The sequence below is a fragment of the Neofelis nebulosa genome, chromosome 17 (genome assembly GCF_028018385.1).
Source record: "Neofelis nebulosa isolate mNeoNeb1 chromosome 17, mNeoNeb1.pri, whole genome shotgun sequence".
In the NCBI taxonomy this organism is placed as follows: domain Eukaryota; kingdom Metazoa; phylum Chordata; class Mammalia; order Carnivora; family Felidae; genus Neofelis; species Neofelis nebulosa.
Window position 1 is genome coordinate 56,946,442 of NC_080798.1, and position 16,335 is coordinate 56,962,776.

Sequence of the window (16,335 nt, forward strand, 5' to 3'; positions counted from 1 at the left end):
AGTAGCCATCACCCATCTAGCCCATCCCCCACCCACCTCCCTCCATCAACCTATACTTTGTTCTCTATCGTTACGAGTCTCTTGTGGTTTGTTTCCCTCTCTTCTCTTCCCCGCCGCTTCCATATGTTCATCTGTTTTGTTTCTCAAATTCCACATACAAGTGAAATCATATAGTAGTTGTCTTTCTCTGATCGACTAATTTCGCTTAGCATAATACATTTTAGTTTCATCCACGTTGTTCGAATGGCAAGATTTCGGGGTTATTTTTGATGGATGAGTAATATTCCATTACACACACACACACGCACACACACACACACACACACACACACACACCACATCTTCTTTATCCATTCTTCAGTTGATGGATATCTGGGCTGTCTCCATCGTTTGGCTATGATTGATACTGTTGCTATAAACATTGTTAAAATATCTATACTACGCATAGCGGTCTACACACTTAATGGAATCCCTGTCAAAGTACCATCATCATTCTTCTCAGAGGTAGATCAAACAATTCTAAAATATGTATGGAACCACTAAAGACCCCAACTAGCCAAAGCAATCCTGAAAACCAAAAACTAACCTGGAGGCTTCGCAATTCCGGATTTCAAGCTATCTTACAAAGCTGTGTGACAGTATGTTGCTGGCACAAAAACAGACATATAGATCAACGGAACAGAATAGAAAGCCCCCAAAATGGACTCACAACTCTGTGGTCAACTCGTCTTTGGCAAAGCAAGAAAGAGCATCCAATAGAAAAAAAAAAAAAAAAAGACAATCTCTTCAACAAATGGTGCTGAGCAAACTGGACAGCCACATGCAGGAGAATGAACCTGGACCACTCTGTCACACCAGACACAAGAACAAATTCCAACTGGAAGAAAGCCTTGCCTGTGAGACAGGAAACCTCCAAAACCCTAGAGGAGACACAGGCAGCAACCTCTCAGATATCTCGTGATTCTTTAAAAGGCTTCCATGTGCCTGTGGTTTGGAGGAGGGACTTGCTGTCCGCCGCCTGGGCATCTAGCAGCAGCTACACCTGAGACAGCCCATTCTTCTGGATTCTGCAGATGAATGCTCACAGCGTCACGTGACTCTGTCCCTAAAAGGCTGCCTTGTCCACCTGCACTTCTCACCAATTGTGATCAAAGCAAGAGACAGCTTGTGTGGGCATGCTGAGAGACCCATGCACGCCATAAATGCCTGCACGGTGCGTCGGTTTGTTGGTTCGTCGTAAAGCAGGTGGGGGAATGAAAAGCAGAGCCGACTTGATGACCTCAGGGAGCGGTCGACCTGAGGGCTCCCCAGGCCTTCAGGGGCCTCACAAGCCACATTGCATTTTCAGATGCCATTTTGCCATCGTCTGACACAGGAGGCTGCTGCTATGCTCCAAATACCCTTAATTAAGATCCCAGGACATGCCTAGAACGGGAACTGGCACACAGTAGGTGCTCTCAGCATTAGCCGTTGCTATTCCTGTTATTTCCACACAGACATGCCATTATGTGCACACAGCTGTCCATGCACGTGTTGTGCAGGTACGTCTGTGTAAGAGATTCACATATTTGGAAAACGAGGGGCACTGTGCACTCTGCTCGGTGTGCCCACACACAGGCATGCATGGTACACACATAATAGAATTTAACGCTCCCAAAGCTTTCTGGTATTAACAGCCTGCTCAGAATCAATCCGTGGATGGAGCCAGCCCCGTGAGGCCACCAGGAGTGGTCCCTCAGTGTTGCCTTGACTGGACGGAGGCAGGAGAGTTAGAACTCTGAAGCATGGCAGTGAGCTGATCACCTCTGCTGCTCCATTATTAGCCACATCACCTTGCGCAGGCTACATTACTTCTTCGAGCCTTGGCCTCCCCAGCTGGTGGATGGGGGCTGCAGCCAGGTGGCTGAGCTGCTCCGTGATGCATGAGAAACCATGTAGCTCACTGCCTGGACCCAGTCCTCTTGCTACTTGGCACAGAATGGGGGGCTTATGGTGCTGGGGTCTTCTTGGAAGACTCGTGATCTAAGGATCAGGAATCCTTTTGATGACGTGCCTTGTGCTCTCCCTCACCATCACCACCACGAGCCACTGGCAGCACTTACTGACCACATTTCCCCCTTTTCCTTTGGCTGACAAGACACGCAAGGTCAGAGTGGTGGTTCAGGCAGAGTAACATCCGAGGACGGCACGCAATGCCAATCTTCTCCCCTTTTCTCTGATCCTTCTTTGTGGCGACTTACAACTCCACGTTACTGTGCTTAGTGGCGCAAGCTTCTTTGAATCCAGTGCGGATTGATACAGGGTATAAATACATTTTTAAAAAACCCAGACCTTGAATCTGTTCAATAATTCTCCAGGATTTTGCTTGGTTTCTTTGTGTTTCTTCCAATTGGAGACCAATAATAAAAGTGACTCACCCAGCTTCTCTTATTGGCTGACTGTAGCTATAAAGATAACTGATTCCTATACCAAGTCTAATAGGATCAATTAAATTCCTTGTAAAAATGTCCCTACTAGGGGAAAATGCTGGGTGAGATGCTAGAATTCATCTATCTGAAAGCAAGAGGCCAGCTCTTTCTTGTTTTTCTTTTTTTTTTTTTCCAGCCGATCGACATGTTTCTCATGCTTTTCATAGCCTCTTTGCCCAAGGTGTCCGTGACAGATGGCTCATGAAGCAGCAGGAATGCACAAAATCTCTTGCTATTATTTTTAATAAAAAAAATACTGACTGTAGATGAAATTGACTAATGAAAAGATTGAGGATTCAGTCCTTGAAACTAATGTGTACCGAGTCCGGGCACATTGCGACTTGCTCAACGTGGTCTGCGAGGCCATGGCAGAGGGCTTGGCCATTAAAAAGAGAAGTGGAAAGCTCCCCCAGATGGCCGGGCCTCCACCCTCTTCCCCAGCTTGAAACTAGGGTTGGTTGCAAGGTGGGTATTTGTATTTGCATTAGAAAATTGGGAATGCATCCAGAAAATGGCTTTCCCACAGATAAAGACAATTAAGGCTTTTAAATGTTGGAAGATGTCTTCGCGAGCATATTCAGTGGTTTGGCATTTCCTCCACCTGAGAAAGTCCCTGCCATCACGTTCAGCCAAAAATGGCTCGCGTGTCCTGCAGACTTGATTACCGCCCTGCTTTAGCTTGGCTCCTTCTGCAGGGCTGTGCTGGGCCGGATGGCAATGACTTATTTAACCCTTGAAAACCACCTTTCTTGGTGTCTAGTCTCATTGCTTTCCTGGTTCAACAGCAGGATGAGTATGAAAATCCGGGACAACTTTAGTTGTGATATTTTCAGTGTTTGTAATAAAGGGGCACTAGGGGGTCAGCTGGACTGGGTTCAGCGGCCAGCTCTCCTTCTGCCTGGTTGAGCAAGCCACATAGCCCTTTCCGTCTCCTTGTCCGTAAAATGGGATTGGCTCCTAATTCGTATGGCTGTTCTGAAGATCACCTGAGACCGTGCCAGTAAAATAGCTCGCGATGTGCTAGGCACACAGCAGACATTGGAAATGGGAAGCTGGTGGCCCGATTGTGGTTAAACCTGGAAGGATTTCATATATACCCACCCCCCTATGGCTGTTAAAGATTAAACAGGTGTATATAAATTAGCTTAGCATAAGTGACTTTTTAGAAGACCATAAGTACATATTTATGAGGAATTGATTCTTTGAGGTCATCAGGGCCCACGGATACTCTCATTTTAAGTATTGCCTACTCAGAGAACTTCAAGGCCATACGGACATTAGGGATATCTTTCAAAACAGTAAAAAAATATATATATTTATAGCAGGGCACTTGGGTAGCTCAGTTGGTTAAGAGTTCGACTCTTGATTTCGGCTCGGGTCATGGTCTCATGGTTTGTGGATTCAAGCCCCGCGTTGAGCTCTGTGCTGAGCATGGAGCCTGCTTGGGATTCTCTCTCTCTCTCTCTCTCTCTCTCTCTCTCTCTCTGCTCCTCCCCCCTCCAAAAGAAAATAAACTTAAAAAAAAAACTTTATAGCAACTGCAATGAAGGGGCCGCAGTCGCAGTCATCAGGGATTTCTGAGTCCCTGCCAAGCCCGCCAGAGACCAGCAGCCTGGCCCCACCCTTGGAATCTGTGATGGGTTCCGATGTAGGCCGTGCTGCACGACTTTTCCTTTCTCCTATGAGCATTTACCGCCTGCCTGTCGAATACGTCTCAGGGGCTGGATGCTATGTGTTGTGGGGACCGTAGGCAAAGGTGGTTGACCCCGGGACTTGCTGTGTAGCACAAAGGCAAACACTGAACAAGTCATAAAGTGATGACTGCTTTCGAAGGAACGCAAACGTGGGGGTGGAGGAGAACTCCCCTGCAGAAGCTGTGTCCAGCCTTTCCTACTGGAAGGTGAGCAGGAGTTCTCCAAACAGAGAAAGTAGCCTTTCGTGGACAAAGGAGCAGAATGTGCAAAGGTTAAGAGGGAAAGCCGTGGTTTGTTTGACACATGCAAGGAAGCCCCACGTGGCTGCTGCTTAGGAAGGATTTGTCTGCATTTTCTTGTTTGCTAAAAGTGAAATGACACAGTATGAAATGTAAGGAGCGTTCAAGATGACCCCAAAGGCCAAAGTTCAGGGATGTCAGCCTCTTTCTAGCCCCTTCAGCTTTTGTCTCCATTCTTTGTCCCAATCCTCCCCTCTTCTCTGCGTTGGGTCCATGACCTGAGAAGTTTATGAAAGAAATCAGGGGAAGGTGCTTCCGTGAATCTTTTAGGAAGAGGAACCCAGTAGGACCACACACCAGCAACAATGGCCATTTGAAAGATTAACTTTTGCCTACTCTTGATTAAATGTATGAGGTGATAGATTAAACCAGGCCTTTATACCCAAGTACAAATCCATGGTTGTTTTGAGGCTATTTTTTATTTAGACAGTGAATTGTACTAACAATGCTCCTTAAGATGAGCGAAAGCATTGATTGGCCAAAAAGCATAGCTTTACAGCATTATAGCTAGAGTCTGACTGTAAAGAAACCATTTTCACTGCCAACATTTTCAGCTCAAGAGCCGAAGAAAAGGTGTGTCTTATTTGAAATTGCAGCCCCCTATTGAAAAAGCCTACTTTAGCCATCCTGGTTCCTGATTATTAAGATGAAACGTCTTAAAAAAATTAGACCCCACCATATCTAGCCAGCTTTAGTGGGTGCACGAGGGGAGAAAAATGCCAGTGGAGCCTGAGCGGTGAAAATAGTGTTCCTGCTGATCAAGACGAGAGAAGGGCCATCTGAGAAGGCTTCGGGGCTCAGCGTTCCATCTGAGGTGGGACTTTCAGGAGCTGTGTGTGCACTGGGGACCACTGGTATGTCTCCAATGTGACCAGCACGTCGGAGCTGGGGACAGTTAACAGAACCAGGGTGGCAAACCCATTAATGCAAGCAGAGAATCTGCCATTCAGAGACATTAATTTAACATGACACCAACCGGGGTGTTTGTATGTGCTCATTGTGGTGTCAGACATTCTGTTCTAATTGAGTTAATTAAAAGTTAATGGCATAGAGCCCATCACGATGCTATAAATGACAGGCATGTGACCGGTCCTCGTACCCTCTCATTTGGATAAATCTTTCAGTCGCCGTCAAATTCTACTTCTAAGAGATTCATTCCACATCACTGCCTCTCCTTCTCCCTTTGAAGAGGGTGAGTGCTGTTCCATTTGATATATAAACAAAGGGAGCTGGAAAAGATAAAAGGAGGCTCGTGTGCAATGTCACAGATATCACCCATGATTGCCAGCCGTGTACTTAGCGTCTTGGTGGGAAGGGGGGGTGGGCGGGGGATGCGTGTCCTCCAAGGGTGGCTGTGCTCGGATCCAGAGACGCAGATGCCTGCTGGAGGCGGCGTGAGGGTGACGGGGTGGATGGGACAGTGGTGAAGAGGACAAGGTTTGAATCGAGGTGGTGGCAGTGCCGCTTAGCCTCGCTGAGCTTGTCTTCTCCTCTGCTCAATGGGATAATGAGAGGATCCAGCCCCCAAGTCACCGGCTGCTTCTCCCAGTGAAAGGGGAGAATCACTGTAAGTTACAGGCAGAGTGACGGGTGCAGAATGAGCCTGGAGGACAAGGGCTTGGAGATGCGGAGTGGAGAGGGGGTCTTCTGTGCACAGGAAAACAAAATCCTCAGGCCCTTTGAACTGTGCCTTCTGCCCTTGTGTGGACAGCCAGCGGAGGTCTGTGTATTACTTTTGACCCAACTTAGGTGTTTCATCACATTAGGTTCCAGATGCCTCTAAAAAAAGACGGATGTGCAATGTATCGTTACACTCACAGACAAGGTAGAGAAGCATTTGAAAGTCATTCACAGAAGACAAAGCAAAGTCCATTACAGAAGGTCTCAGTCTTGAATCCTGACTAAGGAGACTCACTGTGGTTGAGTTTCAAACTTAACCCCAGGCGTGCAGTGCTGAGGACAAGAAACCCAAACGCTTACTTAGCTCTTGTTCCTCATGAACCGCGAACCAGAGCACGTCTGCCAAGGGCAGAGGCAAACTTTGGGGCCTTATTTCTGAGAAGAATCTGCAACGGGTCATTGTGAAATTCAGCGAATGTAGTTCTTGAATAATTTTAACAATTAAAAGATGAGGAAATAAAACAATTCCTCTAATGTTCTTTCTCGGAACAGCTCTTGGTGAAGGTCAGAGATGATGACCTTCAACCTTTTCTGATAGAGCCCCACAGTAAAGAAATAGGTTTTACATCACAACCCAGCACCCTCCACACACACACACACACACACACACACACCCCACAAAACAACATTTTACAAATAATACTATCTTTATGATAGGTGGTATTCACTTTCTAGTTTCTGTTCTACTCCTTCCTGTTATTGAAAATGATGGCCATGACCTATAAATTGATTTCATGATCTGAAAATGAATTGTGACACTCAGTTTTAAAAACACTGAGCCAAGGTGTGAGCTAAGAACATATTTCTATGGAAGTGCTTACACAGAGGGATGGGCTGAGCGGGGCTAGGTGTCTGGGGTGTGGGGAAGAACTAAAGTCTTTATTAATATCTATTCTATTTCTCATCTTTCTCTGTCTCCGCTCCCACAAGGTGGGTTGTGCATGGCCCAGCATCCCATCAAGGGGAGCCCTCTTAGGCAGTGCTTTTGCAGATGAACGTGCATTCGAATTATCTGGGTAGCCCTGGGATTCTGTGCCACCTGTCAGCTCCAGGTAATTTCCTTGCTGCCAGGCCTGGACCACAGTTCAGAAAGGGAGGGGAAGAGAAGATGGAAAGATGGAGCCTTATGTTTCTAAACAGCCACTGACAGACCCATCCACTGTCATCCCTTTTCTCTGTCAAGGTCATCTTGTCTCGCCATGGACTTTTAGGGACTGCTTATTTTTGCCTTTGCCAAAAATTGTTTAAAACCACTGGGATGAAGTTAAAAAAAATGTATTCGAGAAGCTCCTAGAACTGACAGTAAAACTGATGAAGCAGATCCTTAGGCGGTGGAGTGGGAGAACTCTGGGCTGTGGGAGAAGGAACCAGTGGTTTGCTTGTCAGGTGGGGCCATTGGAATTAACCAATACCAAGGGCCCATGGGTCCTTGCAGTGGACGCTCAGATTCCAGCGAGAGGGTCCAAATGGCCAAGACTGGGTGACAGAGTGGTAGGGTCCCCTCCCTAGGGAAAGAAAGAAAAAAAAAACAAAACAACCTCGAGGCAATCTGGTTATAGGTATGTGACAACATCCCTCATAACCTTGTAACGTGAGACCACTTAATCAGACTACATGTTTATGTGTTACCATATATGTGAGACAAAGAAGTAAAAATATATATAAAAAATTATGCCACGTGGCGTTCGGGGCTCAGTTAGTTCTTCCAGTCGTGGAAGAAGCCAACAGAGTCGTGCCGGCACGAATAAAGTGGCTTCCTGGAAGGAAAAGCCTCAGTGTCACGACTCTCTGTGTGAGAATCCTGCTGTGATAGGTTTACTCCTTCACCTGGGGACGACAGACTGATAGACCCACAAGGCCATTACAATAGGGCATTTACGATTCACTCACCATCTGAGGGGGTGTGTGTGCCAGGCAAGCAGACACAGTGATGAAAGGCCAGGTTGTTGACCACCTAGACGGCATTGGGAGGGAAAGAAATACTCTGCTGAGTCTACACTCTGTGCCAAGTACATGACAGATCTGTGCCCTTCATCCACACAGTAAGCCAGTGGGGTTCTTAACCGGGGCTGATTTTGCCCTCCAGGGGACAGATTCCCCGTCTGGTCACATCTTTAGCTGTCGCAACTGGCTTAGGGGTGCTGCTGGCATGTGGGAGGGAGAGGCCAGAGATCTTGCTCAACATTCTCCCATGCAGAGGACAGTCCCCACACAGAGAGGCTATCTAGTCCCAAACATTAGTAGTGCTAAAGTCGAGAAAGTCTGCAGTACCCCTGGAAGGTGGTGGTTTTCTCGTTTATGGTGTTTGCTCGTTTATGCATGGCAGAAAGCTAGGTAGCAGTCCTCAGGTTGGGACACTGATGAATGGCAGAGCCGGAACTTGGACCCAGATCCGTGCGGTTCCAGGACCTGCTGCCTCCTTTGCCACACCTTTGAAAAACAGCCTCTTGCAGGCGCCTGGCGAGAAAAGGTAGGAGGGGGGAGACGGCTCAAACAGGAATCTTATAACCCTCATAACAAATGTGCAAGCTTCCCCTTTGCTGATCAGATTTGTTCTGTTCTATTCTGGAGTCATTCCGACCTATCAGGTTTTAATTTAACGGTAACAGGTGGAAAGGCTCCGTGGCTGAAGTTACCTGGTACAGCTTTCGTCACGCTGGCACCGTGAGAAGTTACCAAGTGACTAATAGCCATGGAGTTTCCTGAAACGTCCAGGTGGAAGACCACCACCGGCTCGTTCTGTTTTAATATTCAGTCATGTAAATTGAATATAACAGGGTAACAGTAGGCACCCCTGGAGACCTGGGCGGGAGGCTAAGCCTCCCGCGACCCCCTCTGACTGTGATTTCCCCGGACCACATGGTAATAGGCCTACCCTCTCTCTGATTCACCTGCAGCCAAGAGAGTGTGACGTCCGCACAGCTGTGCTATAACCGGGTGTGCCAGAGACTCCGAGAGCTGGAGGAACCTTTTCCCCGGGCGCACTCTCCTGAAACGCTTGTCAATAAAAGTAGACTTGGTGAAGGCCTTTGGTTTGAAAAGAGGAAATTTCGCTTCCTTTCAAATGCCATATGGTCCAGGTGAAGAAGCTGGAGTTTTCCTTGTCCTACCGTGAGCCACTGGGAAACGTGAACATGGTTTGCACGTTGAGAGACCTGGATTTTGTTGGTGCCCCTGGAGAATGTTCCCTGCGGTGCCCCATCTTTACCTCGGGAAGAGCTGTCCGAATTAAAATAGAAATCTGAGGCAGGAAGAAAGTATAAATAAAGACAAAAAAAAATTCCGTAACTTTCAAGTGGAAAGATTTCCTAAAAAATTCACGAGATGGGCTAGAGTAAGCAGACTTGGAATAACTCAAAACAAAAAATATCAACAGCTTTTCTTTTGCAGATGTTTCTAAAATATTTGGGATAGCTTGTGATGATCTGTGTTTTCTATTTTGAAAGCCTTCTCCCATGGTGTTTTATGTTGCCTGCGTGGACTATGCAATTGAGGAAGATTCTTTTCCTAATGAACAGTCTAAATTCATTAGGCCTAAGTGTAATTATATTTTGAAATAACCAGCTAAAGTGATACCGCGTTGTTTGTCCTAAGAATGACTAAGTGACTAGTAAGAAATACGGGTACACTCTTTTGAAGTTGAGCTTGGCATACCGTTTGGTATGCGATGGCATTTTATTTTTTTAAGGGGTGCCTGGGTGGCTCGGTCAGTTGAGCGACTGACTTCGGCTCAGGTCACGATCTCAATGTTTGTGGGTTTGAGCCCCCTGTCGGGCTCTGTGCTGTCCGCCTGGAGCCTGCTTCAGACTCTCTCTCTCTCTCTCTCTCTCTCTCTCTCAAAAATAAATACATGTTAAAAAAATTTTAAGATTTTATCTTTTTAAGTAGTCTCTATATCTAACATGGGGCTCGAACTCACAACCCAAAGATGGAAAGTCACACACTACCAACTGAGCCAGCCAGGCACCCCACATTTTGTTTAATAAATGAATACAGGATCAGAAATACATATAAGTAACTAAGGAGGGAGAAGATAGACGGGCTGAGTATGATTATCCCAGAAAAAAAGGAGCCATGTCTCTGAAAGAGACATAGCATTCCTTTCTATGAATTCAATGATACAGGTTTTCCATAAGGTCTCATGTAGGAAATAATTACAGAAATCAATATTCCAGGGGTATCTGGGTGGCTGAGTCGGTTAAATAAAAAACCTGACTCTGGATTTTGGCTCAGGTCACAATCTCACAGCTTGTGGGATCGACCCTCACATCAGGCTCTGCGCTGACAGTGTGGAGCCTGTTTGGGATTCTCTCTCCCTCTCTCTCTGCCCCTCCCCCACTCATGTGCAGGCTCTCTCTCTCTCTCTCTCTCTCTCTCTCTCTCTCTCTCTCTCAAAATAAATAAGTAAACATTTAAAAACAAAGTCAACTATTCCAACTTTTTGCACACAACATCCTCTTGCTTGAGGTGGTCGTCCAGTTTTTTTCTTCAGCATTTGGAGCATTTCCAGTGATCAGTGAGTATGTAACGGTAACCTTTCATTTTGGAATTAGGGTATCGAGAAACAGCATTGCACTGCGCTCATATCTGCCTTTTGGAAAATAATCATTCCCTCCTCGTTCTTCCTACTCGAGAAACTCAGAGATCTACAAGCCATTCCACATGACAGATCCCAGATATTTGAGGACAGATTCTTTGGCCCATTCTTCATGGAAAGGGTCCTCCCTCCTTCCTAGCCACCCTTCACTGGATGGTGTGATATGGAAAAATAGCCCCTTAAAACGTGATGTTCAGGATATGAGTTGGCCATAGCATAGGATATGATTAAAATTGAATGTATCAATTAATGGCAAGCACATAGTCTTTGACAGTCATGTCAGTGTATTCATCCCTGTGTCCCCAGGCAGACCCTTTCTAGAAGCTGGCTCCTGGGGAGAGGTCTCCCCTCTCAACACTCCTGGAAGCACCTAAAAGAATAGAAAGGCAGACTCTGCCCTTTACCAAGCCTCTTAAGTCAAGGCGAGAAACCCAAAAAAGAGCTTGTACAGCAGGTACTAAGCCAGTAGCTCCCATGTGGAAACTGGCTGCTTTCACCTCATTCATAGTAGCTAGTGAGGCCACTCTCTCCTGGGAGCCTCTCTTTTGCCCCCTCTAAGTGCTTACCGGTGGAGCCTGCTCTTCACCCGCCACCCTGGTCTCGAGGGCAGTGTCCCCTCACGATCTTCTGTGACACACAGGCACCTCTGTCCCTCGCTGAGCTTCCGGCCGCTTTCGCTTCTCTAGCCCTGCTCTGATTACGTCTGCCAGCAGTTGTGATCGCTCTGCCACCTTGTCTGCTCACCTGTCTCCATCCCAGGATTTCCAGCCTTGCTTTCCTCCTCGGCATCAGGGATATGGGTAGGGGGGAGAACTGGCGAACCCCAAAAGGGCAGCGAGGACCTGCATTCTTTGTTGAAACAATTAGAATATTGGAAGCCAGATACCAGGTAACCCCAGCCCACCTGTTGTAAACAATGAGGGAAAGGTATCATCTCAGGAAACAGAGTGTGAAGCTCCTGGGATGGTTAATGCAATACCTCACCAGCACCGAAGAGTGGTTCTTCCCTCCTTTCTGCCTTGCTGTTCTCAGCAGGCAGGATGTTCCTCAGACTAACTCTCTCCCAGGGTGCAGGACAGCTGGACGATGTCACAGGCAGGCATGTCCGCTTCAGGTGAAGGAAGAAACCATCTCTTCCTTTATGTGTGTCCTTGGTCACACTCTCCCAGATGCCCCCATCCCCAGCACATGCGCCCTCACACCTCACTGGCCAGACTGAGGGAAATGCCCACCCTAAACCCATCACTAGCAAGGGAGATGCCATGACCACGGATGGCAGATTGTTAGAACCTGTCCCTGAGTTTGGATGGGAACATCTTCCCTGGCCATGTGACCTTGTGGAAAATGGTAGACACCCACATGTAACTGCAAGGAAGGACTTCAGATAAGTTGTAAGAGCGTGCCTGGTTTGTGTTTCCTCAACTTCCTTCCTTCCTTCATTACTGTGTTTGCTCCGACATTCAACGGACCATCAGCTTGGCTTCTGTTCTAGGCATCATGCTGGGCACCAAAACAACCATAATCAAGACGTGGCCCCTGTCCATGAGAAGGAGGCAGGACAAAGTCTTTGGAAGGGAGCGCCTCTCATCATTAATCCCACCTCAGTTCACCACAGCCGTGGGACCTTGACCACATTGCTTCACCTCTCCAAGCCGTGGCTGCCTCACCTATAGAACAATAAGCAATCACATCCCCTGTCAAGGGCTTTGGTGAGGATTATGGTTTGTAGATAGGTAGGTGGAGATGGCCCCACGTACACACCCACACAGAGACAGGAACAGTGTAAACTGTTGATAATAGTAATTGCTATAATAATAATTATAAATATTAAAAGTAACTGCATTGAGAGGCACCTGGGTGGTGGCTCAATCACTTAAGTTTCTGACTCTCGATTTCAGCTCAGGTCATGATCTCATGGTTTGTGAGACTGAGCCCCACATCGGGCTCTATGCTGACAGGGCAGAACCTTCCTGGGATTCTCTCTCTCCCTGTCTCTCTATGCCCCTCCCCTACTCATGTCCTCTCTCTCTCTCTCTCTCTCTCTCTCTCTCTCTCTCTCTCTCTCGTTCTCCCTCTCAAAATAAATGAAAACATAAAGCACTTAAAAAAAATAACTGCATTGAAATTTGACTTTAGTAGAGTGATGTTGAGGTGTACATGAGCATACGTGTGTGCTCATACACGTGTCCTGTGTACCCTCTACAATATGCAAAAAAGACATGTAGGAAGTCCCCTGGGACCACAAAGAAGAGACCGACTGGACGATAACATTCTATGCACGGGCTGCGCGCTGCTGACGTGCCCCACACGTCCTGTTTGTGTTCACAAAAATGCTGTCACCCGTTGGCTCAAGCCTTGATGGGGCCAACACCACAGCTGTCCCTCCAGCCAAACCAGGACTTGGGACACTTGACATGATGGATGCTTTTCCTGATTTGCGAGTTCATTTATGTGCTACCAACTACAAAGACATTTCAGGTTGCATTTAATTATATATAAACTCTGCATAGAACACTTTTTGGAAAGTATTAATGGCATGAAATGAAATACGGATTTCAGGTGTATGTGTAGCATCCTGGGCTCACTGATTTTCCCAGGTGTAGGCATTCCTCCTACACTAAAAAGTCAAAATTGGAACTGAACACAATGCGATTGAGGAATGTGACTCATATTCCATCATCCACTATTGGGCATGAAATGGAAGCTGGGCCCGGTCTCTTCAGAAATGAGTGGCTGAGAACACAGCAGAGAGAGGCCTAGAGCTTTGTTTTGCCTGCCTGTCCCATTCTTGGGTTCTGCCTGGCATTCTTTGGTTCTCGTCATCGGAGGTGAACTTGGCCATAGCTGAATACAAGAACAAGGCCGAAGCAGAAAGACTGGAGGGTCATCAAAAAGCACCAGGTTTGTTTTATTCCATTCTGAGCAGCCAACTTCCTCAACTTCATCCATCAGTAATCAAATCAACTTTTATCTGTACACATGCCTTTATTGTTGATGTTTTAAACAGAAAAACAATGACCTAGTGAGTCCGGAGCTCTCCAGGCTCTCCTTTTCTGTTAGGAAAGCAATTGCTTTTCTATCCTGATTTTCAAAAACACGAGGCTTCTTAATTTAGCTGTTGTATTGTAGCATAACATAATTTACATCACTGCAGAGAACTCACTGGGTGCCACGCCCCTGTGTCACAATCCTCCTTCCCGGGACCCCAGAGAATATCTAGAGTGCAAGACAAATCCTGTCACCACAGATTTGTATTACGACATTTCATCAAGATATTATGTAACGTATTATTTCTGTAAGCATGGTAAATAGACACACTGTGCTTTATGTCTCAGATATCGATTATCTAGACTGTGCTGGGTCATCCGGTTGGAGATGAAGGGTACAAAGATGTGGTCTGGGGAGAGAATTGTATCCATGAATGGTTGCTAGACAGGTATGGGAAGGGCTACAGCAGGGCTCAGACAGGTGGCCTCTCCCCAGCCGAGGCAGGATTCTGAGCCCACCCCAGTCCCAAAAGTCTATGGAGAAAATAATGGAAGTGTGAGTGTCTGGGGATTCTGGCTTCAGACTGCTCCCACCCCAGATCTCCGCTGGTCCCAACTGTCAAATGGGCCAAATCTGCGGAAACCAGGAAGACTCTTGGAACTTCGTGTTGGTATCAGCCAAGGCTCAGTTCAGTTAATCTCCCGCCACGTGCGTAGTTTAAATAGAGCGTCTTTCCTTGACAACACAGCATGCTTCTGTGTCTCGACATCTTTTACGAGTCTGTGGAAGGGGTGAAGGAGAGCATAACTCTCTCGTTTTTAGTAACACCATCTCAGGCTGCGGAATCCTCGAGCCCACCTCAGGCCTTGTGCCAGAGTTGATATGTAGTAGGCGACCACCCCCAGAAAATCCTCAGTGGGCATCTAACCAAGTAAATGTGGTAGGTTTTAAGAACATGGGGCCTGAAATAAGTTTTGAATTTTAGTTTCGGGTCCCTAATTCACTTGCCGTGATGTTGGGGAAATCCCCTAATTTCTCTCTCTCTTTACCTCCTTGTGTATAAAATGAGCTTGCTGATGATGCATAACTTCCTGGAGACGTTGTAAAGAATAAATGTGACAATGTATATAAAGAGCACACGGTAAAACAAAAAGGGTTGGGGCGCCTGGGTGGCTCAGTCAGTCAAGCGTCCGACTCTCGATTTCGGCATAGGATTGAGCCCCGCTTCATGCTCCCGGCTGACTGCACAGAGCCTGCTTGGGACTCTCTCTCCCTCTGTCTCTGCCCCTCCCCCACTAGCATTCTCTCTCTCTCTCTCTTTCTCTCTCTCTCTCTCTCAAAATAAATAAACTTGTTTCGTTCTCTGGCACTTGCTCTTTCCCGTGTAGCCCTCGATACACGACCACCCACTATCCAGGGAAGTTGGAACTGAGAACCACTCAGTCCCTCTGTCCTTCGGGGATGGTCTGATCTGATTTGTCTTCCCTGCTTCTTTAACCCCCCCCTAAAAAGCATTTCTATGCTAAGTTAAACAGAATTGATTGAGGCTAGATTTACTAAGTCCTTTGAAATGGTTCTATTATTTCGAATGCAAGAAAATAATGCACTACACCTCCTGAGAAATATATCTTCTGCAACATTTTCATTAATCTCTTTATTAAACTAAACTGGTTTCTCTTTGGAAATTAATTACTGAAGTAGTATTGAGAATTTTAATTTCCACAATGTACCAGCAAGAGATACTGCTGTTTCTTTATACACTGTTACACAGCAGGGCAATAATCTATTGAAATAAGCCCGAAAAGGGGGCAGCTTGTAATTAAAACAGTATAACACAACTATTTAATGACTCCTTTAGTGCTAGGATGGCCCTGTCATGCTGCGTTTGGGTGGAATAAAATGTATATTTAGGAAGCAGCTCTATGCGGAAAAGTCGACAAGCTCAGGTTTACAGTTGGGGATGTGGCTGTGTTTCACTGCAATAATATGCCCAAAAGGAAATAGGGTTTGTTTGGGGCATCTGAGAATTACAGCCATTGTTGTATAATGGGAAGCTCTCACTTTTGAGCCACCCTCATTGTGAAATTTAAAATATTTAAATCACAAAGTAGAAACCATGCATTATGGATGTCAGCATCCATGGGAAAGATGCGTGTGAATCCTTGGGCGTGTACGCAGCACCCATGTGTGGGTGTGAACCCGTGTGTGAAGGCAGATCCTGTGTGTATGCATGAAGGAGCCCATCTATGCAGATTTTTTTGCACTTAATCATTCCCCCTCCAGTTGAGAGGACGCTTCCACGTTCCTATCTATCATCTTCTATCCTCCCAGGCATGTTTTCTCATGATAAGAATTATTTACACATCATTTACATTTATAGAATTGCCTCTTCCGCTCGTGCCAAAGACATTCTTAAAGATCCTGTGTTTCCCTCCCCGCCCCCTCCCTCCGCCTCCCTTCCCCCCTGCTTCTTCTAAGAACAGTAATTTAGGATTACATTTCCCCGTTACCTGTTCCCTCCTCCACACTTACACTGCCTCGTGGGTCACACCATCTATAAACTTCCCGCAAACAGAGCCTTTTTATTCAGAGCCAGCTCCAGATCCAGC

At 46.6% G+C, this 16,335-nt stretch overlaps 1 protein-coding gene and 1 long non-coding RNA gene across 6 annotated transcripts in view; one reads left to right on the plus strand and one right to left on the minus strand.

Annotated features, from left to right (window-relative positions):
• The window catches only part of CDH13 (cadherin 13), a 1,101,550-nt gene that overhangs the window by 633,454 nt on the left and 451,761 nt on the right, over nucleotides 1–16,335 (plus strand). The gene's annotated exons all lie outside the window — the stretch shown is intronic.
• Nucleotides 5,445–11,547, minus strand: LOC131499801 (uncharacterized). 4 transcript variants are annotated; one of them, XR_009256064.1, is made up of 5 exons: nucleotides 9,033–9,118; nucleotides 8,413–8,598; nucleotides 8,032–8,095; nucleotides 7,443–7,646; nucleotides 5,445–6,240 (listed from the first exon to the last, which is right to left on the minus strand). It is a non-coding gene; the product is annotated as an uncharacterized LOC131499801 (long non-coding RNA). The 4 variants fall into 4 exon arrangements; XR_009256067.1 differs by lacking the exons at nucleotides 8,413–8,598; nucleotides 9,033–9,118 and adding an exon at nucleotides 11,483–11,547; XR_009256066.1 differs by lacking the exons at nucleotides 8,413–8,598; nucleotides 9,033–9,118 and adding an exon at nucleotides 11,305–11,524.